This window comes from Apteryx mantelli, chromosome 14 (genome assembly GCF_036417845.1).
Source record: "Apteryx mantelli isolate bAptMan1 chromosome 14, bAptMan1.hap1, whole genome shotgun sequence".
NCBI classification, from domain to species: domain Eukaryota; kingdom Metazoa; phylum Chordata; class Aves; order Apterygiformes; family Apterygidae; genus Apteryx; species Apteryx mantelli.
In genome coordinates, this window is record NC_089991.1 from 14,619,711 (window position 1) to 14,647,223 (window position 27,513).

Here is a 27,513-nt window from a genome sequence, read left to right on the forward strand (position 1 = left end):
CCAGGTGGCTGATCTTGATGCACCTGGGTACTGCTATTTTCATCTAAGCAGAAAAAGGTGAGTCTACGCACACTGCATGTTTGAGCCACAAGGGTTCCATTAGGTATTAGGGCTACGTTAACAGAAAGGATTTTTCATGGCAAAGCCAGAGTGGCTTAGTACAAACAAATTTTTTTGTCTTTAGATTTGTTTGGCAGGATTTGTCTTTAAAACCTGCTATGGTTTAGGGATCCAGAGGCAAGGGCTGGTTCATACAGAAGGCTAGGACAAGCGTTCAGAAGATCCAATAGCAGATTGGTATATGCAAAGCTACAAAAAATAATTCATTGACAAAAGAAACAGGATTGTTTATTTGGGATTTAGAAGACTTAAAAACTACCATATATCCGTGGATCATTGTTCCACCTTCTCACCCAGTAAGAGTCTCAGTTAGACTGTCCCAATGCATGCATACACAGGTGTTGGACATGCTTTAAACTTGCATAAAGAGATCCACCCGAATAGTTACAAATAAAAATTGCAGCCTGCTGTTTTAATTTATTCACTCGAGTGCAGTGTCACTCCTGTATCAGAGTCAGTCTCGTGCACTGCAGATCTTGTTCCCAAGCAAGCTGCAGCCCTGGGTTGAATAAATAAATTTTAGAAAGAGAAAAGCAAAATGTTCTAGTTCTAGGGTTGCTTTTTGTTTCTTATGAAATTCTCAACAGAATATTTCAAGCTTCAGTTTGTGTACATGGAACACAACAAAACTAAGAAAAACAAAATGCATTTTTTTTCTAAAAAAATTGGATGAATTTCAGAGTCAGTTAGGAAAAAAAGGGGGGGGGGAAATGAGTAGGACTATTACTGAAAATTGAGTGATAGAAACATATTCTCTTGTCATTTTATGTGAACAATTTTCAGCCTTCAGCAAGTTATTATAAATGAACCATTTTTACTCTCTCTTGACCTGACCAGGGAGTTTATTTCAGTCTCTGATGAAAGGATAATTTGTAATAGAACATACAATCATTTTGCACATTACATTGGCCTCCCCACCTTTAACTTCATATTTCACACACCTACTCATGCTGCCTCCTTCCTCTCAACGCCCTTTTTTGAATGAAGCACCCAGATCTTGAAATCTTTCTCAGAAATGCACACAAGAACATATTCCTTGGCAACATGATTCACTCCAGTGTCTTAGCCTTATTAGTAAGGAAGGCAGACGCCCAGCTATCAATGCTGTCTGCAGCAAATAACTTTTTATAAAACACCTTGTTATTTATATATATATATATACACATATGTATGTGTGTTTGTATGTCTTGGGAAGGCAGCACCAACTTTTGGTTGAATATTAGTAAGATTCTTTCATACTTACAAGTGCCTTGTTTATTTTATACTGCATGGTTTTCTTTTTTTTAATTTTGACATGCATTATGCTAACTTAGAAAAAAGTAACCCCCCTTTGGGACCTTTCCCCCTAAATGCATTGCATATTCTAAAATGTCAATGGCAGAATCTCTTGTGGTGTAGCAATTGACAGGCTGCATACTTTAATCAAGCCAGAAACTTTTAATTATACTGCTAGAGGCATCCCATTAACAATTATTTTCTTTAACAAGGACTCTGTACGAGAGATTCAAAGAAAGGTAGAGCTTGCAGTTCATTGGAAAGAAAGAGGAGGGCACTCCTCTGTTTCTTAAATACAGCCAAATCTGAACACTATCACTATGAAACTAAGATATAATTTGTTTTCTTTTATGGCAAGGAAGAGAAAATCATATGTTTGATACTGTTAATTATAATGCATTTGGACACTGTAACTGCTCTAACAATAGCAGGACCTTTAAATAAAATTCTCCTCCCTACCCCTTTCCCTTTCTTCTGTCTTCTGGCATTTAATACTGGAAGTGGGTAGCCCCATGCAGTTGGGAACTGTGCACCTGAACAAATACAGCTGTAAGAACAGCATGCGTCTTGCCCTATTTAAGCTCACCTTGAACAATGACAAGGCAAGGGATTTTAGTTTGGGAAATGGAGCATCAAATATGAGGCCTCCTCAGATGCCTGCTTTGGGAAAGAAAGGGAACATTATGAAATGATCACACTTTGCAATTTCTGTTGGCCTCTGAAACAGATTTAAAAAAAAAAAAAAAGCAGAAGGGCTCTGCTGTCACCTACTGCAGAGATTTTCTCCTCTTAGAATAGTAGCGTAACTTCTCATAGAAATTTACTTTAGATTTAAATGTTATCATAGCATTGCCATTTAAGCCACAATTTCAGATATTGTTGAATAATATTTTTTGATATTTCATGGAACAGAAAAAAGTGTATGGAATTGAGGATCTACTTGCAATGGTCTGTATTTTTGGACCTGAGTTTATCATTTGCCCTATGTTTTTTATAAGAATAAGCTCATTAGCCCCAGGGTTCCTGACTATATTCCAAACCAGGTAGTTCTTTCTCCATAAATTCTCTTTAATCTTCATTTGGATACACTGTATTTCTCTCCCTGGTTTGAAAGCACTATGTATGCAGCATTACTGTTACAGGCTGTTGCTGATTCTTTCTCCACCATAGATGGCAGCACTGTAAGACTAAGAAAAATAATCTGTATGTGATCAGTAACAGCTGTGAGATTACAGCTAGAAGAGATATGATATATAGGACTGTTAATGTACATCACAGTAGCAGGGTAATAGACAATTTGGCTGAAATTGCTCTTAAATATCAGATCAGCTCTATTCACAGGCTTCGCGTTTAACTTTGGTCAAATCCATACAGTATATTTAAAATGGCATAACCACCTAAAAACATAGGAAAGATATCTAAGTCCAGCTTCCAGAAGGGACTTGAATGTCTAATATGTAAATTACATGCAGTTTAAACTCCCAGATCCAAAGACGCAACTTTGCAAATATGCCTTTGGATTGTATGGACCATAGGCAGCATATAAACTAAAAAAGGGATTTTATACTAAAGTTCTCCAGATACATAAAGTTCTGCTTCAGTAAATGACCAGAAACAACTCAGTCCTGGTGGGAATATGTATCATGTGCCTCACTGCAGTCAGCAAGCCTAAGGATTCCTCTGCCTTATTCCACTATACACCTTGAGGCAGCGAGAGTTAGAGCAAACTTGCAACAAACTCACTTTTTCTTAAAATATAAAAATTCCCCAAATTGTTTTCTTTTTTTAAAATGGTCAGAAAAAGAGGCTGATTCTCCTTTCCCCTTGCTTTTTAGACAAAAATTTACTAGCTGGAGCACTGACCCAGGTTCAGTTCTCTTTCCCTCTTTGATGAAGTTAAAAATCTACGTATCTACCACTTAACAAAATGCCCAGACACAAGGGCAGAGACACTTTCAAGCTTCACACAGAGGCTTTGGCATTTTGCATATAAGAATTAGAAGATTACTTGTCAGGGTGGGGGGAAGAAAGATGAAGTCTTACTCTCTGGCCTATGAATTAAGGCAAGCAATTGGGAAGATGGATTCCCAAGATGGGAATGGAACGGAATCTGGGATGGATTCTCCAGAAAAAGCATAAACATAATATAAAATGATTAGGGGAAAAAAGGGAAGGAAGAGGGATCTTTTCTTAAGTGCTGTCCATCTTTCTTCTTTTTCTTTCTCTTAACTGGAACCAATTCTCCAGCTCAGGCTAACTCCAGGAACTAGTACAGTACACGGAGTGTGCAGTGATGGCTTATGTAACGACACATTTACAGCTGTTCCTATCTGGAACACAGGTGTCCCCTTTTGATATTTTCCTGGCTAGACAGTAGGCATGTGATTTTTTGGAGATCATCCACAGTCATTTTATAAAGAGAATTGTAGATCTTCACTGCCACTAATTATAGTAATCATCTTCCTCCATAACAAGCCAAGAACTTGAGCCAGAGCGACTAATTTTGCTTTTACTCCTAACTCTGAGTTGCTACTATATTGTTCAACCTTCTCTCAATTAAAAATTGTCAAAATGTTTAGTTGGACTTGAAGCAGAGAAAGCAATAGTATTTGCTTCAAGATGTAGATTGCTTTCTAGATGCAGACTGTTCAGTAACACTGGATTTAACTGTGAAACAGAAGAAAACTATGTTTTGAGGTGTTTCTCAGGAGAGTAGGTGACAGTTATGTTGTAATATCATATTCGCAGAGAAACATCCTTTTTATTAAAAAGTACCTCAAAAAAACACTGGTTGTGTCAGCAACAATATATGAAATCACACTCAATATTACCTCAGTTTTGATGAATGAGAAAGAAGGACTAAACAAATCAGCTGTATCAGTAGTGTAATTTTGTATACTGTCAAAAATTCTATTCATATATTTGAAATTAATGTCCAGCACATTTGTATGGGAGCCAAAGAAATGGAACAATGGGAGTAAGATGATAATGGATATATTTGGTAAAAATAATGAAATAATGAAATTTTAACATCGGTGACATTCAGAAAATTCTCATAGAGATCTCATGATTGATCTGAAATTTAGCTGTGGCATTGAAAACTATACAATATATAGGAGTATGTCAAAACCTAGATACTATTCAGAGAAATTAAAATAATAAAAAGAATTCCACGCTTATTGTCTCTAGTAACTTCGTCACCCAATTTACTGTATTTTTGAGAATAAAGATACTTGTTTCTAATCATTACCTCTGTCCTGTAGGCATCATATCCTAAAGTCTTGCTAGATAAATTCTGTTCCATGCATTGCCAGAGATAAATATTTTGTTGTTCAAAAATTATTTATACTTATGCAAACAGGCCATTTTCTATTCATTTTCTAGGTATGTCTAGTTGCAACTTCAAAATGCCAATTCCAGAAAGTAACTGCTACAGAACAAACTAAGAAAGGGATTTAATTTAATTTAATTAGCTTTCATTTAAGTTAACAATTCTTTTACAAACTGAAGATGAAGATCATTTTTTGCTTCTGCATAGAATATGACAAATGGCTGAAGTTTTGCTAGGCTGCTTGAGCTAACTTTTCTGTTGACTGGGATAGAAATTTAATTTTCGCACTCACAGATTATTAGCTAGACACACAGAGTGGGACTGATCTGACTTAACTCAAACACTTAAATGCTAGATCCATAAATCTGAGCTATACACCCCCCATTCCTTCAATAATTGAAGGATAGGCATCTTTAAATGTCTAAAATTATATCTCATAAATCTAATTTCTCTCTCCCTGACACTTTCCAAATAAAGAATTTACCTTTGAAAAGTAGGCATGTGATTGTCTTAAAATTATTGAAATTACATTATGCAAGTGTCCTGTTCACAGTGCACATTAACAGAATGAAATTAAAGTGATAATTTGTTGCATGGTAGTGCAAGGTCTCCATATCTTTTCTATATTCTTTACTGTCAATACTAAATGTCAAAATGTTGAACTTACTAGCTTGTAATGGAACTTCAGCTGTTGTTCTCTGTTTCTTCATAGCCTTAGTGTCCTTAAGTGTTCTTGAGAGATTAGGATAACCTTGAGTTAAATCAAAATGAAAGAAAAAGCACAAGTAATTTATTGCAAGCAGTACAACTGCAGAGGGTATTATGTCGATTAGGGAATAGCCCTGGAACATGACAAATGCAAATAAGTCTGGCAGTAATGTACTGCATGTTTAAGAACTACTTATATAATAGGTAAGTACAGGAGAAACGATCTCTTGGAGATGCACTGGTGCTTTATCAATTCTCCCTCCATAAATACACACATATACATTTGTAAAAATGATTAATAAGTACATGCAGAATCAATTCAAATAAACTATTTTACCTATTTTAACTAGTGTAATTTATGGGATGAATTTTAAGTAAGACAGTCAGCTCAAAATACATTTTGGAACCAATAATTATAACCATAGTTAAAATAAGACTATATACTGTACTATTTACAAGATAATTCTTGTAGAATGGTAATTATGAGAGCAATACAAGTAAAGGTAAATAGCTTCAAAAACATTCAGAAAACAATCCTCCAGAAATTTTATGAAGTTATAGAATTAAAAGGTGAGCAGATGAAGAAACAATAGACACACATTTTGTAGCTTAAGCTTTGCTTAGGGAATTCCTCTTTTCCTCTCTCATTCTCCCCTGAAAGCATTTTCGATCCTTCAAGACTGTAGCATGACATTTCTAGATGCTCATGTAGCTAATGCACAAGTAGGGTTCTAGTTTATCCAAAATGAAGTTAAGCAAGCAGGAATTAACTCAGAATAATGAAATCAATATTAATTTATCATCCTTCTAATTATTCAAATGTCAGAAGATCTCCTTTTACTTCCAACTGGCTATTTTATTGCAGACAACTCTACTGTATGTTTAGTATAATAGCTCTGTCCTTTCAAATGTTTTGATATACAAGAAAACAATATTGTCTCCGAAGACTTAGAGCTGCCGTTGGTTTGTGTGTTACAGAAATCTACCAACTGACAAATAACTCCCACAGTGCACTTTCTTTTTTAAACCTAGTAAATCTAAAAGGTTATCCCTTGCATGTTTGGAGAGGTATGTCTCTGCAAACACTTGCATGATAATGTACAACATTATTTTGTCTATTCTTCAGTGAGCTAGCTAACAGAAAGTGAGAGAAATGTAAAAGGTAGATAATGCAGAAAAATACATTTCAGATAGGATATGAACAGAGATGAAGAGTCATTAAAGCCAAATATACAAAGTTCTTCTGTTAGAACTAGAACGTTTCACACAGGTGAAAATGTCACAGAAGCAACATAATACTCCTGTATTTGAATTTCTATGTCTGTCCATGACACTTTTCACAGTGGTACCCCAACACCTCATCCACATCAGTTAACTGAATCCATGCAAATCCAGGAAGGTATAGATCATGAACATTTTACAAATAAGAGCTGAAGAAACGAAAAAATTATGGATCTGATGTTCCGACATACCAAAGAGTAATTGCTCCCAAATTTTGCTTGAGTTGATGAGAGAAATATTTGTCAAAACACAAAATCATTTTTCCAGTATCTTGAACATAAAGTCATACTTCCTCCCACATATTTGTTTCTGGAAGTCAGCCTGTTTTATCCTATGTTATCCATAGGAACTCAAATCTGTGGTTAAGCTATTGACATTTTTCAGAAAGTATGGATGAAATCTTTGGTCCTTGGAATGGCAAAATCTTTATTCTACAGGCAAAGAATTTTATTTCTATTTCCTTAGGACTAACAATTTAAAAACATGTTCATATACGTCTCTCCATCAGTCAAATAATGTCATCTTTTCTGAATATTTTCTCAAAAAAGGCATCCTTTGAAACTCATCTCAGTTTTTCAGTCAAACTGAAATCACAACTTCTTTCCCTTTCCACTTAAACTAGGGTTGGCACAGACTTTTTTCTCTTCAGACATTCAAATTATTTTTCTCTACTGAAACTAATGCAGGTTTGTATGATATATTAAGATACTGCCCTCATGTAAGTCCTTCCAGGTTTTACACACTTTTGCCTCACCTATAATGAAGTTTTCTAGTGATAGGTAAAGCAATAGTTTAGAGACTTTTTGTTGCCAATAATTTGTACAAGCACTAATTTTCAGAGTTTTTCAATGCATAAGATATTAAGGCAAAAATTTGTCATCTATCTTGACAACTCCCTAATATCATTTATTACATAAATCTTTCTCTTTACAATATGGTTATTGATTTCCAGATAGAAGAACACAGAGTCTTTTCTTTCTCCTTTCCTTAAAACAAAAAGAGCTTTTACCCATCTTATGAGAGTTTTTGGCTCAAATCCGTTCACTGACTTGGAATAACTGAGACTCTGGAATCCTTCTGACTTTTACGCTGACGGCTAAGGAGAAAAATGTTCACTGGAAGCCTCAAGAACTTTAAAGCTCATTACATCTCATTTATGCACTCCTCCTCTGCAGCTTTCTCTGTTTTGCTGTTGTTTGACTTGTAGCTATACTGCTGCTTGTTTTCCTAAATTGTCGGAGGTGCTTTTTTTGGGGGGGGGGAGGGGGGAGAACTGCTTTTGAGACTTGAGCTTTGTTTTGGGTTTGGGGTGGGGGATGGAGAGAGAGGAGGGAAGGAGCCCTGGAAATTACTGCTGAAGATGAAAAATTCTATAACTTAGCTATTTAAGTCCTTTTTATGCTGAGGTGAAAGTGCTGGTACTCTTTATAAATGATTTTTGGACTGGTGGGCCACCCCTTAAGCAATTTTCTTCATTCCAGACAAACAAATTTCCATACTCTAATCTCTGTGTGAGAAAGCTTATGTTGAACAAATTGTGGCTATTGGTATTTGTATTCCCTGCACAGTCAGAGCACCCACACTATCTAGCTCATTACTGAAAATTGCTTTCGAATGCCTTCAGTATGAAAGGTGCTATTACAGTATCAAATCCTACTCTAGTCTGCATTTCAAATTCTTGATTAAAACAGTATTTTGGGCTAACAGGTTCTCTATTAACATCTCACCTATATACTTTACCCCGAATAATTCTAAATAATTTGTTACAGCTAAGGAAGGTTAGCGCTGCTTAGAATAATTGTTTGCTATTGCTGCTTCAAATGAGATGTTTATTGCAACACTGGATTCAATACTATAAAATATTACATTCAAACAACTTCTAAACTTCTGTGCTGAATAGGAACTACAAGACTGGGGCTAACATTGTACATTGATATCGGAAGTATATGTTCTTTAAACATGTAAGTGAACAGTAGATTGAGAATCAATTTTTTTCATGCATATCAGGTTGAAAAAGAGTTTTGTTTATACCATTGCCATTAAATAATATATGCAGAGGATGTCTCTGTGGTAAGTAATACATATTCCTGGAGTTACAGAGGTATGATAGGACACGTTGCTTTACTGGTAGAAATCTGGATGCCAGGATCCCTTGGTTTTACTTTTGGATATGTCACTAACCAGTGTACCCCAAAATATTCACTGCAGAACACCGAGATGTTCAGATAAAGGAGCTACTGTAAATCCAAATGATTAATTACAGTTAGAACTCAGTTACAGTGGGAGCGTATTTTGCCTCGGATGGTGGTAGGCCTTATGGACCATTTGCTGCTTCCCTAGGAGATAGATTTCCGACAAGTGTTTTTTCCCAGTTTAAGCCAGAAAACAGTTTTCAAGAATAATTTATCTACAGTTTGACAGTTACGGGCAGCTAGAATCTAATCAGATGCACAACCTTAACATAGGTACCTAACCTTGTCTCTAGAGGTGCAGGCATAAAGGCTTGCCTAAAAGAAATTTGCTGTGTCCCTTGTCAAAAACAAATGCTCTGAAAGCATTGATAAAGTATCAACGGTGTTTTGGTAAAGGGAGCAGAGGCCTAATTTTACTACCTGCATTCAAGTCTGTAAGCTCTGGGTGCTCTGGCGTCAGGGACAGCCCAAGAAGCCTGGTACAAGCCTGGGTTTTTCCTGCCAACAGAAAAGACCCCAGAATCCTAAGTGACTCTGTTTTCCAGGCCAAGTGAGGATTGTAGGAGTTGAGGACCAAAAGGCAAGCTCGACTCTTAGGGCTTCTAATTTCCCTGTCAGTATTATGATTTCCAATTCTGCAGGAAAAACAGACAAAAAACTGTGAAACCTCGAGGACTGCAAACCCTGAGGTACCTCAGTGGCAGGGGCACGCAAGCCGCAGGGGCCTGAGGTCAGCCATTATGGAGCAGCGGCAACGGCGGCCATTTTGTGATACGAACAGAGTCTGAGGTAAGTCTGAGGCACTCACAGGGGGAAGATGCCAAGCTTCCAGGAGCTGAAGCCTGGAAAAAGGATGCAAAAATCGTAATTTGTGAGGGTCCTGAGGGTGCCGCGGGCCCTTCCCACGCTATGGCAGGGCCTGGCTGTGGTGTAGGCCAGCCCTGGTGCCACGGGACTCCCTCAGATGGCGCTGCCAGGGCAGTCTAGGAGAAGGAGCAGCAGGAAGCCTCGCTGGTCCCTGTCCCGCACCAGGCAGTGGTGCTCACCTCTGCCCTCACCTGAGCAAGGCCTCCACAGGCAGCGGCCCTGCACAGGCTCTGCGTTCCCCTCAGGTGTGGTGGGACCGGGGCTGGCGGGGTCAGCCGGGGCTGGCAGTGGCCTTGCCCGCGGGGCGGCCCCTGCTGCAGCTCCAGGCAGGGCTCTCCTCGCCGCCCTCCTGCCCCGCCAGCCCTCCCGTGCGGGGATGCACGGCCATGCAGGTTCGGCCTCCTGCCGCAGGGCCGGATCCTCGGCCGTGTCCTGCCACAGGGTGCGCATTGCATTTATCCACAGAGATGTGACCCCCCGGGCCCAGTGGCCCCAACAGCACAGGCTGCAGAGGATTCCCTTTGAAGGAGAACACGAAGCATTTTCTTTCCAAGGGAAACCAAAGTCCCAGGTGTGGGAACACACCTGGCAGGTTTGCTTTTCTCTACTCCAGTGTAGCTGTAAGAAAATTCCTCAGTTACATTTACAGTCAGCTCTTCCCCCTTCACAGAAAGGCCCATATCTTGGCATGGAGAAGCATAAAAGCACTGAATCTATTTCAGAAGGATTTATCACTCAAGGCAACAGTGAGCAGGCTGAGACAAAGGCAGCTTCAGAAGTGAGCCAAGAAATCAGGTCAGACTTAGTTACCATCTACGTATGCCAAGCCTTTAAGTGACTTAAATATGCATGTAAACTGCTTCATCAAAGTACTTTCCTTACACACACAAAAGTTTTGGTCTACTATTAACACAGTTGATTTCCCAATCAAATAAAAGGTTGGTGTTAAAAATAAAATACATCAATTTTAAGGAGATTCCTTTCATTCTTAGGTAACAGGCCACAGATTCCTAAAGGAAAGAACTACCAAAGCTGCAGTCAGTGTTGGCTGATACCCAGGGCCAGTTTAATAGTGGGAAGATTTAGGAATTCCATCTGCGCAGGTATAACACCTCGGGGGAGATTTAGGGAGAGGAAAGAGAAAAATAGACATGTATCTACCCTTGTAAAACAGCTTAGCTGAGTAGTCTTAGAAAACAGTACAGGTAGTAGGAATTTATCAGGGACATTTTCCTCTACATCTAAAAAAGGTAACGCTGAAGATGATTGAAAATCTGCAATAATTATTGCAGTTCATAATATTCCAAAATCAATCCTTACATATCTTAGCTGTTATTTACATTTCCAGAAGACTTTTGGAATTAATTACTCATTGTAAACATTTCACAACCTCTGGAGAACTGTGCAGATTGGTTTTCCCTGCATATCTATGACAAGAAGCTCAATTTGGCTCAGAATTGACTGAGTGGCTAGCAGAAAAGTGGGATAAAGACATTTAAAGAGAGGTTTTTTTATTTAATAAAAATAAAAGTTATCCGTGAATATCATAGACCTCAGTCAAGTTCAGCAATAAAATCAATTAAGATACCATCAGAAATGGAATTTTGATCAAAAAAGTGCAAACTAACTATTCTGTCATTTATGTTCCCTCCATGATAAATAAAAAGTCTGAAATCACAGTTTTCCCCAGTGATTTCCAAGTAACTCTAGGCTATAATCTTTGATAAAAGCATAGAGCAAAATATTTTCAACACTGAATAAAGTAAGAAAAAATATGCTTACAAACTTTTTTGACAACTCATCCTCAGTTCTGATGACCTTGCTCTAAGCACCTCGCAAACACTTTGAAATGGAGAACGTGACTGATGAGGAAGGACAAATAAGCTGAGCACTGTTGAGGTTCAAAGTTGAAAAATGCCTATCTTTCAGTAACAGACAAAACTTTGAAATTTGCTTGGTTTTAGATTCTGCTACCTATTTAAAATTGCCACACATTCATTATAATGTTAATAAATATCTATAGCAGAGATCTACACTATGATCAACTTATCTGTGGATTTGAATCAGAAACAAGCAAAATTCAAAGTATTCAAAACAAAATTCAAATCAATGAAATCTATTTCATTTCTTATCTTGAAATGCTAATAATTTTTTCTTCTCTTCCTAACTACAACATGGCAGCTAAAATCTTAATGATCCACCTTTGCTGAGCATGCACCATTCCCCCCACAGTTATGCGTGCTGACCACCCTATGTGTCCCTTCTTGCATGGAATTTGCACAAGTCTTGGTTCCACTTTGGTCTGAAGAAAAAAAACAGTGTTCCCCAGTGCCAAAGAAAGCAAGCCCAGTTGCTCATTGTGCATGGTACACACAAAATTTCGTCAAAGACAGGACTGAAGGACTAAGGACTACTGCTGTGAGAAGACAGGGGAGGAACTAATGTTGAATGTGGAGCTTGAGAGGGAAGTGCTGTGACCTGAAGCTAGTGGGAAAAGAGGGAAGATATGCAGTGAATAAGCCACCAAGAGGAGACTATGATCACATGCTAGGAAGAAGAGACAAATGGGTGGGCTGACCAGACCAGAACCTGCACAATGAGTCTACAAAGCAGTCAAGAAGCCTAAGAAATGGACCTGAGGAGTTGACAGATAAAGGAAACGAAGTGAGACAAGCTGACATAGAGAAGATATGGGACTAACATAAGAATAAGCAGGACAAAATGGATAGAAAGGGATTAAACTTGGCAAGGATGAACAAAAAAGTCTTTGCCTGCTGAAGGAAACTCTTCTATGGAGTCCGCATGGAAGTCAAGATTCCTGATTCTTGTGACTCTGTCAGCTAGTATATGTAAAAGCCATCAGCCATACTGCTGCTTCATTACCTCTAGTGCTAATGAGCATCAATAATAACCACTACAGTGGTCACTAACTCAAGAAGTTCAAAAGCTAGATATCTGTTAGGTAAATTCAGTGATATCCCTACATGCCATTTTTATAAGAACAATTTAGTTAATCTTGATAGTTATAATGCAAGTTCTATGTGTACAAGCTTATGTATGTATAGTAAATATTTTGTTTACTTCTTCAGCAACATAGATTACTGGAAATTAAGTGAAAGACAGTGTGCTTGATATGCACACTTTTGAATTGTTGCATAGGACTGACTAAATAACCTGTACTGGGGCTTAATGGAAAGTCTAAAAGTGGAAAGCGCTGCAAAAAAATGGAAGCACGAAATTTAATTCCTTTATAAAATACCATTTTGAAACCTCAGATGAGAAAGATATGTTCACAGTGGGACAGAAAGAACTCATTAATACTGCAAATAACTGTGTGAATTAGCTGCAATGGTCTGCCACAAATTTCCTGTTTGGCCATAGGAATATACCTGTGGAAGTGGACCCTCAGCACTAAACCTATGGCTGATGAAATCACATCTCCATGGAACTTACCTGCTAGAACGCGCTCGGGAACAGGCCTGGAATAGACCTTATATTTTAGAGTACAGTCAAGAGTCAAGTTTCCTGTGCCTGGCCTAGCGGCCTTTGCCATTCTTATTTGCTTTTATGCTGCCATCTTACCTTTGATATCAGACAAGACTGCAATTCCCTTGTACTCATAGGCAGCCCAACATCACATGCCACAAGAGTAAATGGATGTGTAAGTAGCCTGCACTCAAGCTAAGTTCAGGCTGACTGTGAAACAATATGAATGTAAGGAATTGTAAAAGTACTTCAGTTAGATCTATTTCAGGGTAAAGACTTACTTGTGATCACCCTTTCAAAAACAGATCATACTCATTTTCCTCACTTTTTGAGTGATCTCCAGTCTCATAGAACCCCAGAAATATTTTAAGTTTATCACAGCGCTTTTCATCCTAATCTGTATTACAGTCTTGTGTCCACAGATAAAATGAGGGCACTAGAATCAAAATTATTATGGAGTATCTAAATCAATCTGGTTTGAGTGAACTGTGGAAAGTGAACAGTTGTAGATTATACTGTGCAAAAGGGAGCTGGGCAGGGAATTGTATTGCTACAGACTTTTGAGATTTCAGAATGGTCACACTGTGTATTGCAACAAACTACAACACTTTCAAGGCTTTTCATGACAAGGGACAGTGGGCAGAGGTGGGGACGGGGGGAACTACATCGGCACCTAATATATCAGATGTTCACTTACACTGGAGGGAACCTATGTTTACATTTTCAGTCTGCTAGATTGAGACCAGTAACTCTGAAGACAGCCTTCCTTCCATAGACGCTGCTAAGGCTGTAGTAGGGAAATCTTCTGTTTTGCTCAGAATCAGTCTCTTATTTAATCCAAATCCATCTCTTATGTAATCAGAAATTACCTTCTGAAAAGGAAAAAGGATCTTTGTAAAAAAAGGTGTATGCTTTTCAGTGGAAAGTTTCAGTTTTGATGAACCAACATTTTGTAACAAAAAAAGTGTATCATCAGAAAATTCCAAGCCAGTTCTGTGAGATAATCTTTTTTCATTCCTTTGTTTCAAAGGTAAGCATTGCCACTATAATTAAATGATTTGTTTCACAAGATAAAGCTCTTCTAGAAACTAATATTGCATTTGCATTTTTTCTAATTATTCTGATTGCAAGTTATCTTGAAAACACTGTGCCTAAATTGCAACATTTGCTTTTTTCTACTTCTACATATTTTGAAGGCATGAGATTTTCTCTGTACAGGTATCTATGGAACTTTTAATATGTAACATTCAAATATTTCATTATTAAATGAAACTCATTGATTTTCAATTCAATTTAAAATTCAGCATTTGCTCATTTCTCTGATTCAGCATTCAAAATTCATTTTGCTTTATCTTGATGCATTATTTAAAGGCTCATCCCCCCAAAAAAGGTTTCTACAGCAATTACATTTAAGTTCATATAAAATACAATTTGCACAAATGTAACCTACATTTAAATGCTTGCCTTCTTCTGACTGTGAATTGAAAATTCACAGTTCTCAGGATCAAACACAAGCAATCCAGGTGGCAAGGCATGCTATGGCATATTACTTACCTTACAGCCCAGCGCAAGTTGGAATAGCAACAAGTATAAACACCTACACAAGCGAGCACAATTATAAACATTTCTTATATCTTGAGTTGCTAATCTTGCAAAAATCAATTATATCAAAAATATTGACTGGAACTTAAGTGAGAGTAACTGTCACGGTTTCAGGTGATACTAACACAGCTATCTACTCCATCCCTCTGCTATAGAGAATGTCCTCTCCCTCCAAAGTGAGCAGGACAGAACAGGTCCCCAGTCCTCAGCCTTTGAATTTAAAACCACATTTATCTGTAACTTAAATTAAGGATCCAGAAATGGTTGAACCATTGTTGTATTTTCCTAACTTGGTTAGGAGACCAGTCACTTCTGACATATGGGCAACAACAGTGTACAAAGTTTTGGGTTTTTTTTAATGTATTTGTCTGTAATCATGAAAGATGAAAACTTTTCTCTTTTAATAGAAGCTAGTTTTTTTTTTTTTTTTTTTAATTTAGGAGGCTTTTTTAATCCCTTCATGTGATTTTATTATTAGAGGGCCAAGCATACAAATCTTCTATATTGTATTTCTCAAAGCAATTCTATTTACATCAACCTGCAGCCTCTGAGTAGGAAACAAAAGCCTAACAACCATTGTGGCAGCTCTCTGGATGCTTAAGTGTGGCAAAAGACTAGACAATGGTGGTTTCCCTGCTCAGAAGAATGCAAGACACAGCACAGTCAATAAGAGAACCCAAAAAGGTAATGGAAAAAGAAAAAAACAAAATAAGGATAAGATAGCTCTGTGCATTTAAGTGTAGAAATGTAAGGAGGATACGATCACATAATCTCACTGTTCAGATAAGAGTATTGTCTCTGTTGGGCTCTTGCTTGGTGTTTTCTTTATTTTATTTAGTACTTTAGATCTTAGATCTCCTGTGTCAGTCACTGAAAAGCAATTTTTAGAAAATAAATTGAGGTCTCTGCTTGAGTCTGAGTCTGTTGACTTTTCCCATTCTGAATTCCTCTAAACTTAAAGCTTAATTTTCCTTCACTTTTTCTTTTTTCTCTCATTGAAATACAGCAGGTTTTGAAGCATTCAAGAAGTTGTCATTTCCCGACTTCCAAAGGTATGCTCTCTGAAGACCTAAGCCCTTATTGCTACCACAAATGAAATCAAGATTTATCAGTCAGGGTGGTATATAGACAGATTTCTTTCCTTGAGTCTCTGAAAACTCACTTGTTTTGCAGAGAAAATTTCAGTGAGGCTTGTGTACAAATAGCACCCACTATTTGCTCCCTTTGTGTTGAACTCCAGATAACTCTGCTTATAGTAGATGCTTCTTGAATTACTAACTGTGTGAATAATCTGGCAGAGTAGATTTTTTTTACTTTTCAAAAAAGCTGTCTATTCATTTGAGGTATGATGCTGAACTACAGAGGGTTACAGCCCTGCACTGACTGGGAGAGCCTGTGCAGAAGTATTGTGATAACAACATCTCATAAAGTACAAGTGTTTACTTGGTTGGCTGATAATGATGGGAAAAGGCCTAAAAACTACTAATCTCTTTCCTAAGTAAAACCAAGTCTGCTGAAGTAACCCATTTTTTAAAATAAAATTCCCCCAAGCCCAAATTCAATACAATTTGCTTTTTAAAAATCGGTATTTGTACAATTTTCTTTAGAATGGATTCAGTATAAAGGAGAATAGAGGTCCATGGGAGGAGAGGAGGAGAGAGCTTCACTTTTACTCTGGCAAAGTAAGTTGAAATTCCTTGGCATCATGATTTATTACTTCTTGAGGAAAATAATATAACAATGATAATGATTTTTAAGTTTACCAAAATGGTAAGCTTAAAACAGCTCTAAATGGTTATTAAGAAAATTATTTCCATAAATTGAAATATCCATGTGATAAGATTGCCTAGATATGGCAACAGAAGATAATGTTAATTCAGATAACTTTCTACATTTATTCTTATTTTACAATGTAAGCACAACTTCAAATTTTCAAACTATTTTCTCATGCTGATATGTGAAGATTGCTCTATTCTTTTCCTAGGCCCTTCTCTTTAACCATTCAGATATTTACAAAGTTTCTGTGCACTTTAAGGCTTGATTTTCTTTGGTTGATTTTCAGGAATTTCTTTCTTTATTGGAAAATACTCAGTTATCTGCTAAACAATATATATGGCAGAGTTTTGTCTCCAATATTCTAATAAAGCTTAGAGGGAAATAGGACTCCTGTGATTAAATCTGCTGGTAAAGAATAATGTATTGTAAATCAGCAGTAGTAATGGTCTATTACAATTAAAGGACAAGAATTAAATGACCACTTCATGACAGTACATTTCATAAGACATGAAAAGTAATCTCATTAAGTAGTATAAACTTAGCAAAAAAAGGAATACAGCTGCATATGTCAAAGGTTTCACGTGGTTTTAATGTTAATATATATGAGTAACTATGAAATTGGACTTTCATGCCAAATCATACATAAACTTTAAGGCATGTGCTGTCATATTGTGATATGTATTAATGTAATTCATATTAATTCATTATGTCAAATATAAATTTAATGTCACAACCATATTGGTCTGTTTCTCAGTTAAGTCTTATACCAGTATTTGAACACAGTCCTTGTGCCTTAAAACGCTTTTTAAACCAAACCAACTCCAAACCAGTATCAGTTTATCTGCTTTTCTCATTATTTGTAAGCTAGTCCTCAGTGGATGTAAACTGGAGCAGTCTGACTGCAGTTTATGAGATCACACTGTCATATGTTTGAAGATATGGCCTTTCCTTAATTTTTCTTTAGGAACTAGGTGTGATATACCTTTTTAGTATTAATATCACAAAGTTTTGGGGTTCTCCACTTGACAATAACCATCTAGAATTCCAGAACTAAGTCAGAGAAGGCTACTAGGGAAAAAGCAGACAGGTGTAAACCAACAGCAAAGATAAAGCCTTCACATGGAAAATGGACCTTTCACTACATGCATGTGGAATTACTAGTTCTGGCATGGCCAGCCTGACTGCCATAGTTTTTCCTTTGTAAAGCTAAGATATCCCAACGCAGTAGAAATTGAATCTGGGATAATCAGGAAGTGATGTGACTGCTATCCAAACAGGCTGACTGACAGCGGGTTTCAGAGGGACAGGGAGGAAAAAGCCTGCTTTCCCAAGAGAGAGCAGGAGGAGGAGGCAACAGGGGGTTCCCAGGGCCAAAGGCAGTCTAGCTAATGCCCAATGGTGCACTCAACTAGTATGTGTGCCTATTTTAGTCCTTTCACATCTTCTTCCTTTCTGTAAAGCAAAAAAGAGAAAAACAACAACAAAACCCCCAAAACCGATGTTAGCTTTGGATAGGTTTTGAATCTTTCTAATCAGGTGTAGTCACAGCTTACTAAAAATTGCTAAACTTAGTTGGGCATGTCATGTTTAACATAACTTGGATACAGAAGGCAAGTTCAGTACTGTATTTAAGCGCAGACCAATTTAAGAAAATACATTATGTTTATGTATGGTCTACCATGATAATTGCTTTTCTTTGCAACATGATTTAATTCTTGGTATAATAAAACATCCCAGTTTAAAGCAAACATGTCAATTCAATGTGCAGTCATAAACAGGATAGCTGTTACTGTATTAGCTAATAAATAAATTGGTAAATAAGCTAGTAAATAAAATTAATGCCTAAATTTCCCTCTGTTTAAATCCATCTTTTTCCCTTTAGATTTAAATAATGTATCATTTCTCTCTATAAAACATTCTAATGTCTTTCTGTTCACTTGAATCATTTTTTTCCTTTATTGTCACATTAAGTGAGATCTTAGGGCTCTACAGATCCAGAGTCTACCAGTTGAATGTTTGTGATAACTGCCAAAAGCTCTTTCTGTGGTTTAAGTAGCAACCACATCATGAGAAAAATCAAAGATCATTCAGACAATTCTTGTCAACGACCTGTTCTTCCTATTCTCCCTTTTTGATTATTTTGGACAAAAGGTGAAATAGTGGCTGGGACACTGTCTTCCCATCTAACATATCACTTCAACTTGCTATTTTAACTTCCCTTGTCAAGTTTAAATGTTGCTGTGCTATTCATGTAGATTCAGCTGAATTCAATTTCATTTAATTCAGTTTTACCTTATGTCTTTCATACAAAGTCTCAAAATGCTTTACAATTGAAGATAAGAAATGAGAATGGAGTGCAGTAGTAATATGGGTACAGTTACCCTCGTATAAACAGAAACAAAGATGATTTTTGAAGATTGACTGGAGTCTGAAGAATGGGAGTAGTAATTGGGCACAGAAGAAAACAAAGAAAAGACTTAGAGACTTGAGAAAAATTTTCCAAAAGTACGTGTATGAATTTATGTGCTAACCTATGCTTTCTCGACTTGGAAACAGTTCCCAGCTATACTAACAGTTCATAATTTACTCTTCATATCAGTACTGAAAATGCAGTAACACAAAACACTGGGTAATAACATTGCACTAATGTGGCCATACACACACTTGTTCAGTCTATTGCATGTTTTTAGGCTTTTTTTTTTTTTAATATATATAAAAAAGAGTTTAGAAAATAATTTAGGAGGATCAAGGCTGAATATTTCCCCAAAATTCTACCTTTTGTAGAACTTAACAATTCACTATACTATTGCTATCCTACTAATTCTGTTCTTAGAAATTTTGTGTAGAAGGAATTGCAGAAAGGAAAAAAAGAAAGAAAAAATAAAGACGATTCAACAGTTGTCAAAGCAAAATTTTCCCTTTTTTAGCATCCAAAGGTAGATACTAAAAGTAGCATTAGAAAATAAAAAGATCGACTAGAAAAAGTCATGAAAATAAGGAAACACACTTGATTTGGAACTGATAGAACCATAAATAGAAAAAAAAAAAAAAAAAGAAAGATGATGAGATGGGATTCTGAAGCTGTATTTCCAGTATTCCAGAGTCAAAGATTAGTCTCAATATTCTGAGAAAGACTGAAAATCAGATAGGAGGAATTTGTAATTTATGTAGTAGGAACTGCATTCAGTGAAGAAGGTTTTGCAAAGGATGTGAATGTGCACAGCTACATGACAGTCTCTATAACTTAATTCATTCTCTGTGTGCAATTCAGATTTGAAAAATTACTTCAGAATCTTGTTAGAGATTATTAAAACTTTCAAGTAGTTTGTTTGTAGTATTAGAAGTCCTTAATACATCCTTTCTTACAGTTCAGTATCCAGGAATAAGCCAAAGCTGAGTAACAGCCCCAGAATTTGGCCATTTATTTTTCAGAAAGTAACTGTTTAGAAAGACAATTCTGAATCAAATTCCCAGCTCTGTCCTGCTCTAAGACTTTATTGATATGAGAGTCTAAATATTAACTTGAATTTTACTGCTGAACTTATTTGTAATTGTTTTTAAATCCTGGATATAGTTTTGTATCTTAGTTGAAATCCTGAACAGATTTCTTCATTTCACCTTAAAAATAGGAAGAAATACAAGAGCCAGCAAGAAAAGGTACATAGGAGAATATCTAGCTTGCATAGGAAATGAGCATGCTGATACCTTAGGGACACTGTTGTCATCCTTTTCTACACCCTTTACTAAGTATAGCTCAACCAGACTTGAGTACTGGCCCTTGGTCTTCATAAAGTAGCTTTGAAATGCAAGCTAGTATTACAGAGAAATAAACCTCAAATCTCAGCAAATGAAAATTTTATTCTCTTGCACTCAGTACTTAAGACCTCAAACCAGATTATTTGATTTTGCTGAGAGGGAAGGGTGTTATCTGTATAAGATGAAAGAAATTAAAATCTATGAAGAAAGTGTTACACATTTGAAGAATTATTGCAAACAGTTATTCCTGGGCTCTAGTTATCCCTTGTATTCTCGTTGCTTCATTTAAAGAAATGCATCCTAACTAAACATGTTTCCAATCAATGTACCAGTTTTCACGTTTTAAATATTAATAATAAATACTATAATCAGCAGTGCTTGTTCTGGAAGATCCTGTATGTTCATTATAGTGAGAGACACTGAATGAAATAAGTATGAAATATAATGCAGACAGTTCAGAGTTAGCCTAAAGGATGAAATGTAGGCAAATGTTCTAGGAAATATTTTAAATGGAAAACAATTTTGTCCGTCAGTCCTTAAATACTCTGTGAAGTAAATGGAAGATAACTTGGTGGAAATATCAGTGTAAAAAGACTAAGTCTGAAGTTAAGATCATCATTTAAACTTAGAAATAAAATCTTTCTAAGAAGTTATGCACTAAAGTAGTTGCTGTTCCCAGAAGGTCTCTGTATTGTTTCTTGGATCCTCAATATAAAAGCTCCTTTCATAAATTATTGTTTGACTAATTCTTGAATGAATGTTCTTTGAAGTGGATTAATTTGTCACAAGAAAACATGTGGAATTAACAAACTAATACGTTTAAAGAACATGAGTTAGCACTACTTGAAAGCAGAGTCATCCCACACATACACAGAAGGGTATTTTTACATTATACATTCTGTTTTCGGTATAAGAGAATCAAGAGGAGATCAGGAAGTGAAAGAAGGATAAAATTTGTCACTCCAACTGGACCTTGGATTTAGAAATGGTGGTATTTTAAAATTAAACTGTAGTTTTCTATAGAAGAACAATTGAGCCCAAATGCATGATGGAACAAACGTATAGCTAGGAAAGAGTGTCAAAATCCCTTTTGAATAGCCAACCATCTCTAACTGTTAGAAGAAAAGGGAATGACATGATTTTGCTTAAAGTAACATACAAATGAACATGGTGATGAGCCTTTTCCTCTAATATATGGCTTAAAACCAAATATCTTCAATACAAATGTCTTTTAGCTTTACAATAAGTGTGATCAAGTAAGCTATGGAAAACATATAAGGCAGGATAGCCCATCTTTTCCTCTAGAAAAGAGCAGAACACAAAGGTAAAAAGAAATCTACTCCGCTGCAATTTAAGTTAATATTCTTTAGATTGTCAAGCCATGAATTCTATAACATCGTTTGTCTTATGTAATTTTTTTTAACAAATTTGGTGTAATTTCAGTGCTCTGAAAATGGAGATACTTTCTCTCAGTACAGCTTTAAAACATGGATAATTATATTTAAAAAAATCTACAGCCTCACGTTATATAAATCAGGTTAGCCTACTGACTTCAGTGTGACTACCCCTATTTACAGCAGTTGGTCCACTGTACCTCAAGGAGCTTTGAAGATACCAGAAGGTTCATTAATTACAGCTATAAATGCTCAGGCTGTTTTCTTACCTCATCTGATACAGAGATGATAAAGTGGAGCCTCTGGTAACTGACTGTACTGAAACCTTATCCCAGTAGAAACAGCAACTTCATATTTTCTGTAAGAAAACATACAAAATTTGTTACTACATTAAAAAAAAGCTTCTTCGCATTTTTTCTTCCTGGCTTCAGTGAGAAATTTTATTTTTAAGCACTGAAATCTCTGAATGTGTTCATAAGATTTTTTTTCCAAATGAATTGAAAGAATAAAAATGACGTAGATTATGTATGAATGATTATAGCTTTATCATTCCACCTTAACTTCAACAAGCAAGGGCTTTAATGTATAAAGACATTATCAGCAGTCTCCTTTTAGCACCTCATCATTTAAAAACAAAATTGACTTAATGGGCTAGATGAAAGATGGTGCTTCTGATTAGGGAGGAGGGAGTCATTGAAAAGCGTGCTGGTGGAATTTAGGCTCTTCTGAAATAATAGCATTCAGCAAGCAATACTACTGTTTAAATCCAATATGAAATAAAAGAAGCAGATGGATGTAATAATTCAGGTCAACATGCATATAGAAGCTGTATGGCATTTTGGCAAACATGCAGTTTGGTACAGTTTCAACTATTCTGGCAGCCTGTGCAGATTAAGCAATCATAAAAACAAGGCCCATCTCCAGTAATGAACCATGTCTATGGCCACAGAAACGTCCGTCAGTAATCAGCTACACCTCTAAATATGAAGGAAAAAATTGAAACACATCTAAGGCATTTGCTGAAAAGCAAAACTAGACTTATTACATTACTCCTGAAGAAATTTTGTGGAATTTTAAAATACTGGAAAATGTTTTACACTACAAGTATGTAGAAAACCCATTAAATTATTTTCCTGCTGACCTGTTGCACATCAAAAAATTGCTTGTTAACACCTGTTACTAGAAAACATTTCTGCAAATAATGCTTAATGTTACAAGATTCCAGCTTGGCCTGTTCAGCTTGCTGAAAGAGGCTTCCATGGGAAGGGAATATCTCTGACGATGATTTTGTTTTGCCATAATACAAAATCAACAAAACAGTTACCAGATGTTGAACCAGAGGTACAGAAAAATGACAAATGCATTCTTCATTTCAGTTTCAAGAGGTATCTGGTTCAGCCAGCTAAAACATTTTCAGGATGTTTACAGAGCTCTTATAACTGGATTACAATTCTTAAGCAAGACCTTCAGCCTGGATATTGTTTTCGCTGAGCAAATTCTTCAGGAGGTCACATACATATCTGTAGATAGCTGCTCTCTTCCGGAGGTCCCCCTCATGGGCAAATTTGACTCCACAAGGAGATGCTGGAATTCATCAACTTTAAAAATACTTCAAAGGACAAGTTTTAACACCACAGCAGGATTTTTTTCTGCCTCTTCCCAGCTGAAACATAATATATCCATTCAGAATGACTAGGCAATCATCTTCTGAGCAAAATATAACTTTCTGATGTTTCTACGGGACTGATAGGAAACCTCAGGATGTTGCTCCACAGCACTTAAGGCTGATCTAAATCAGTGCTGCCGTAATTCTGTCTTGCTCTGGCTGTGCATTCCTGCTTCTTCCCTGATGCCAGCAGTCGTCATTGGTGAATTATGAGGTGGAGAAATTCAGGAGCTAAGTTGGCAGAAAATATTTACTTTTGCAGGGGAGGGAGGTTATTTCTCTGCGATTTTAACTCTTTCAGCTGACACAATGCACAAACAACACAAAGGAATAGGCTGCTTGCCCAGAGACTAGGGTGTAAAGTGGAACTGCAGCAACACTAACTTGCAGTCTTCTAAGACTGCACCCTTAGTGCTTGGCTCTTTATAAGCTGAAAAACATATGTACACAATCAGCTAGAGAAACAGGTACACTTCATGGGAATATTTTTAAGGAAAACAGTGCATGTAGCTCTTTATGACCATTGGTCAGAGAGGTAATCAGGCAATTTGGAATGATAGTGGGTTTAGGGTGAATTTCCACAGATCTGAGCAATCCTGCACCAGCAACGTACTTGATACTTTTAAAAACACCTCAGAAAGCTAATAGGCATACTGTCAAAAGTGTTCGCCTGTCCCAGATTAAATTTGAGAGAGAATATGATGGAATGATGCAGAAAAAAAGTTGAGGGTGTGATGGAATGGATTCATGGTCTGGGGTATGGTTATGCGATTTTTCCAGTTTTCCAGCAGAAGGGGAGAGTTTGAAAAAGAGCAGGGGTTAAAATGAATTTTGCCCTTCTGCTTATTTTTCATGCTCCAGCCAAGTGTCCACTTTTTAATACCTAGTTAAAGGTTTCCTACTGCTGCTAATGCCTGGACCACCTGTTCCCATAACGCACTCAGATCAGCGGGTTTTGGCAACACCACTGCATTAGATAGTTTGTAAAAATACTAGTTCAACATCTGGCGTTTGGGGTGAGCAGTCTAAACCCTGTGACATGATTGTTATACATTTGCATTATGAAATGGATATAGGTGACTATATAAGGAGGTTCCTCCAAAGCATCTCCTTTCTAATAGCTTTCAAATGAAAAAAATGAATAGATGTAACCAGCAAAGAAAGAAGGAAAAATATTGAATAAATCTGACTGTATGTTAAGCCGGTGGATGTGAAAGAGAAGGGCCTTGGAAGAAAAGCCTAAACTGTAGTTGTAACTTGAACGTTTGTAGAGGGTGTAGATCATAATTTGTGGAGTTAAAGGATTGCGAATGACACTACATTAAGAGAAGTAAGAGGCAAGTTGTCTATTGATAGATAAGAATGGGAAGAGCAGGTGATCTTTTACAAAAAGGCAAATGAGTAGTGTATAAAAGAACAAAGATCAAGGAGGGAGGAGAAGGTAAAGTGATAGAAGGCTAGCAGATTGAATAGACAGGTTAGATAAATAATCCTGGAGTGCCAGTTTTAAAAACTCTCTGAATTATAAATTATAAATTTTAAATCTGGTCAGTGACAAAACATTGTTATCCATAGCTATAGAGTCACATCTGGAGGAAAATATTCTCAAAGACAACTATATGCCTTTTATATTTAGCTTCTTCATCTGCAAAAAAAGTAAAAAGTGTTGTAAGACACTTTTCTAGCTACAAAGCTTTTTTTTTAAAAAAAAAAACTTTCTCTCATTGCTTATAGACTCTGCAAATAGCTCACATCTCCTCAAGCAATGAAGTATTCCTGCCATCCCAGAAGGCGGGGAGAAAGAGGGGCTCCTCCTCTTTCTGGAAGGAAGAGTTTTTCATTCAGTCTAGTCATAGCAACAAGCTCAGACCTCTACCACAGCAATATTCACTTGAATCTTTCATGGAGAAAATACTATGGAAATGGTAGAAACTGTTCTTTTCTGTTCCTTGCTAGGAACAAGGATTAGAGTAAGTTAGTCTTCAGAGAGCCAGATTTGTTGTGTTACTGATATTTCTTGATGAAAATAGAACAACTATAACACTGTATTCTTTGACTGAGGCGCAGCTGCAACCTGTTTATTTTGTTTGCCCCGCTGCAGAGGAGTTGTTAGATTTTCTAACGTTGCATTTCCCTTGGTTTGGATCCCTCCACCAATACTGAGCACGTGCATATTTCCTACACTTTTTGACATCACTAAGCTCTTGGCATTTCAGGGTTCTTTGACATTCAATCCACAGGGGCATTCTGGAGTACTGTGTCCAGTTTTGGGCTCCCCAGTACAAGAGGGTTGTGGCACTGCTGGAGCAAGTCCAGCAAAGGGCTACAAAGATGATTAGGGGACTAGAGCATCTCTCTTATGAGGAAAGGCTGAGAGAGCTGGGCCTGTTTAGCCTAGAGAAGAGAAGGCTGAGAGGAGATCTTATCAACGTGTACAAGTATCTTAAGGGAGGGTGTCAAGAGGATGGGACCAGACTCTTTTCAGTGGTGCCCAGCGACAGGATGTGAGGCAACAGGCACAAACTGAAACACAGACAATTCCATCTGAACATGAGAAAAAACTTTTTCACTGTGAGGGTGACAGAGCACTGGAACAAGTTGCCCAGAGAGGCTGTGGAGTCTCCTTCTCTGGAGATATTCAAAACCCACCTGGATGCAATCCTGTGCAATATGTTCTAGGTGACCCTGCTTGAGCAGGGGGGTTGGACTAGATGATCTCCAGAGGTCCCTTCCAACCTCAACCATTCTGTGATTCTGTGATTCTGTGATTATCCTACACAAAACACCATAATACGAGTGAATCCCAACCTTTTAAACAAGTAATACTAGATATCACTATATTTCTTCTGTTCTATCTGGAAAGATAAGATTTTTGCATACTTTCACAATTTGAAGGAAAATGTACAACCTTAACAGATCTGTGTCAACAGCATATTTCCTGATAAAGTGAGAGGCTTTCTTGGGTAGAGGTAGTTTTCTCTGAAAAGAATGTGAAACTTCTTAGCTAAGAGATATGTTAGTTCTGGAACTAGAAGAGGGGTTGAGACACTTGGGTTCAAAAGGCATCTCTTTGTATGAAGCAGTTCAGGAAGGCTGAAAGAGGTGAACAGTGGAAAAGAATAAGGCTCTTTATGAGCCAGCTTGTACCTGGCAGGGCTGGTACAGATCCAGAGATAATAAAGCCCAACTATCCTCTTGCTGATTCAGTCAGGTGTCTCTGCTTGGAGACTTCCCGTTACCAGAGAAAGGTCCATCACAGCTGGACATGCACAGAGCTGCTCAGATCCATAATGATCAACAGTTTCCTAACTGTTCAGATTAACTGTTTCTTCAAAAGGCTTTAAAGTTTTTGTAGCTCCAGTCTTTCATTATCCATGGTGATTTGCAATCCAGAAAATGAGTTGGCACAGTTAAAAAATATATATATATTTTTTTTATCTTAGTCAAAGCAAAAGTCTGTTTTCAGAAAAGTTGCAAAGGAATTGACTAATACAACATGAACCTAAATGAGTATCACAGTAATATACCTCCTACTTCAAATACATACCTTCCTTCTTGATTATGCTCATATAAGTGCCATCACATTTTCTTTTTTAGATTTCCCCATCCTTGTGAAGTGGATATAAAAAGATATTGTTGAATTTAAGAGAAATTACTGAAAGACATTTTGATTCCCTAAAACTCAACTGAAAAAATGGGTCTCCTGTTTCTTTCTCATGCGGGATTGAGCCCGTTGTGACACAGTGCCTTTGCAGTATCTTGACACTTAGCAAACATCAGTACCTAGCTAGGAGATAGAAATTAGTCATATTTTCTATTAAGAAAATATACTAAATTGTACTGCTTGTTAAGCCGTAGAAACTGTTCTTTTCTGTTCCTTGCTAGGAACAAGGATTAGAGTAAGTCTTCAGAGAGCAAGATTTGTTGTTTCTGATATTTCTTGACGAAAATAGAACAACTATAACACTGTATTCTTTGACTGAGGCGCAGCTGCAACCTGTTTATTTTGTTTGCCCCGCTGCAGAGGAGTTGTTAGATTTTCTAACGTTGCATTTCCCT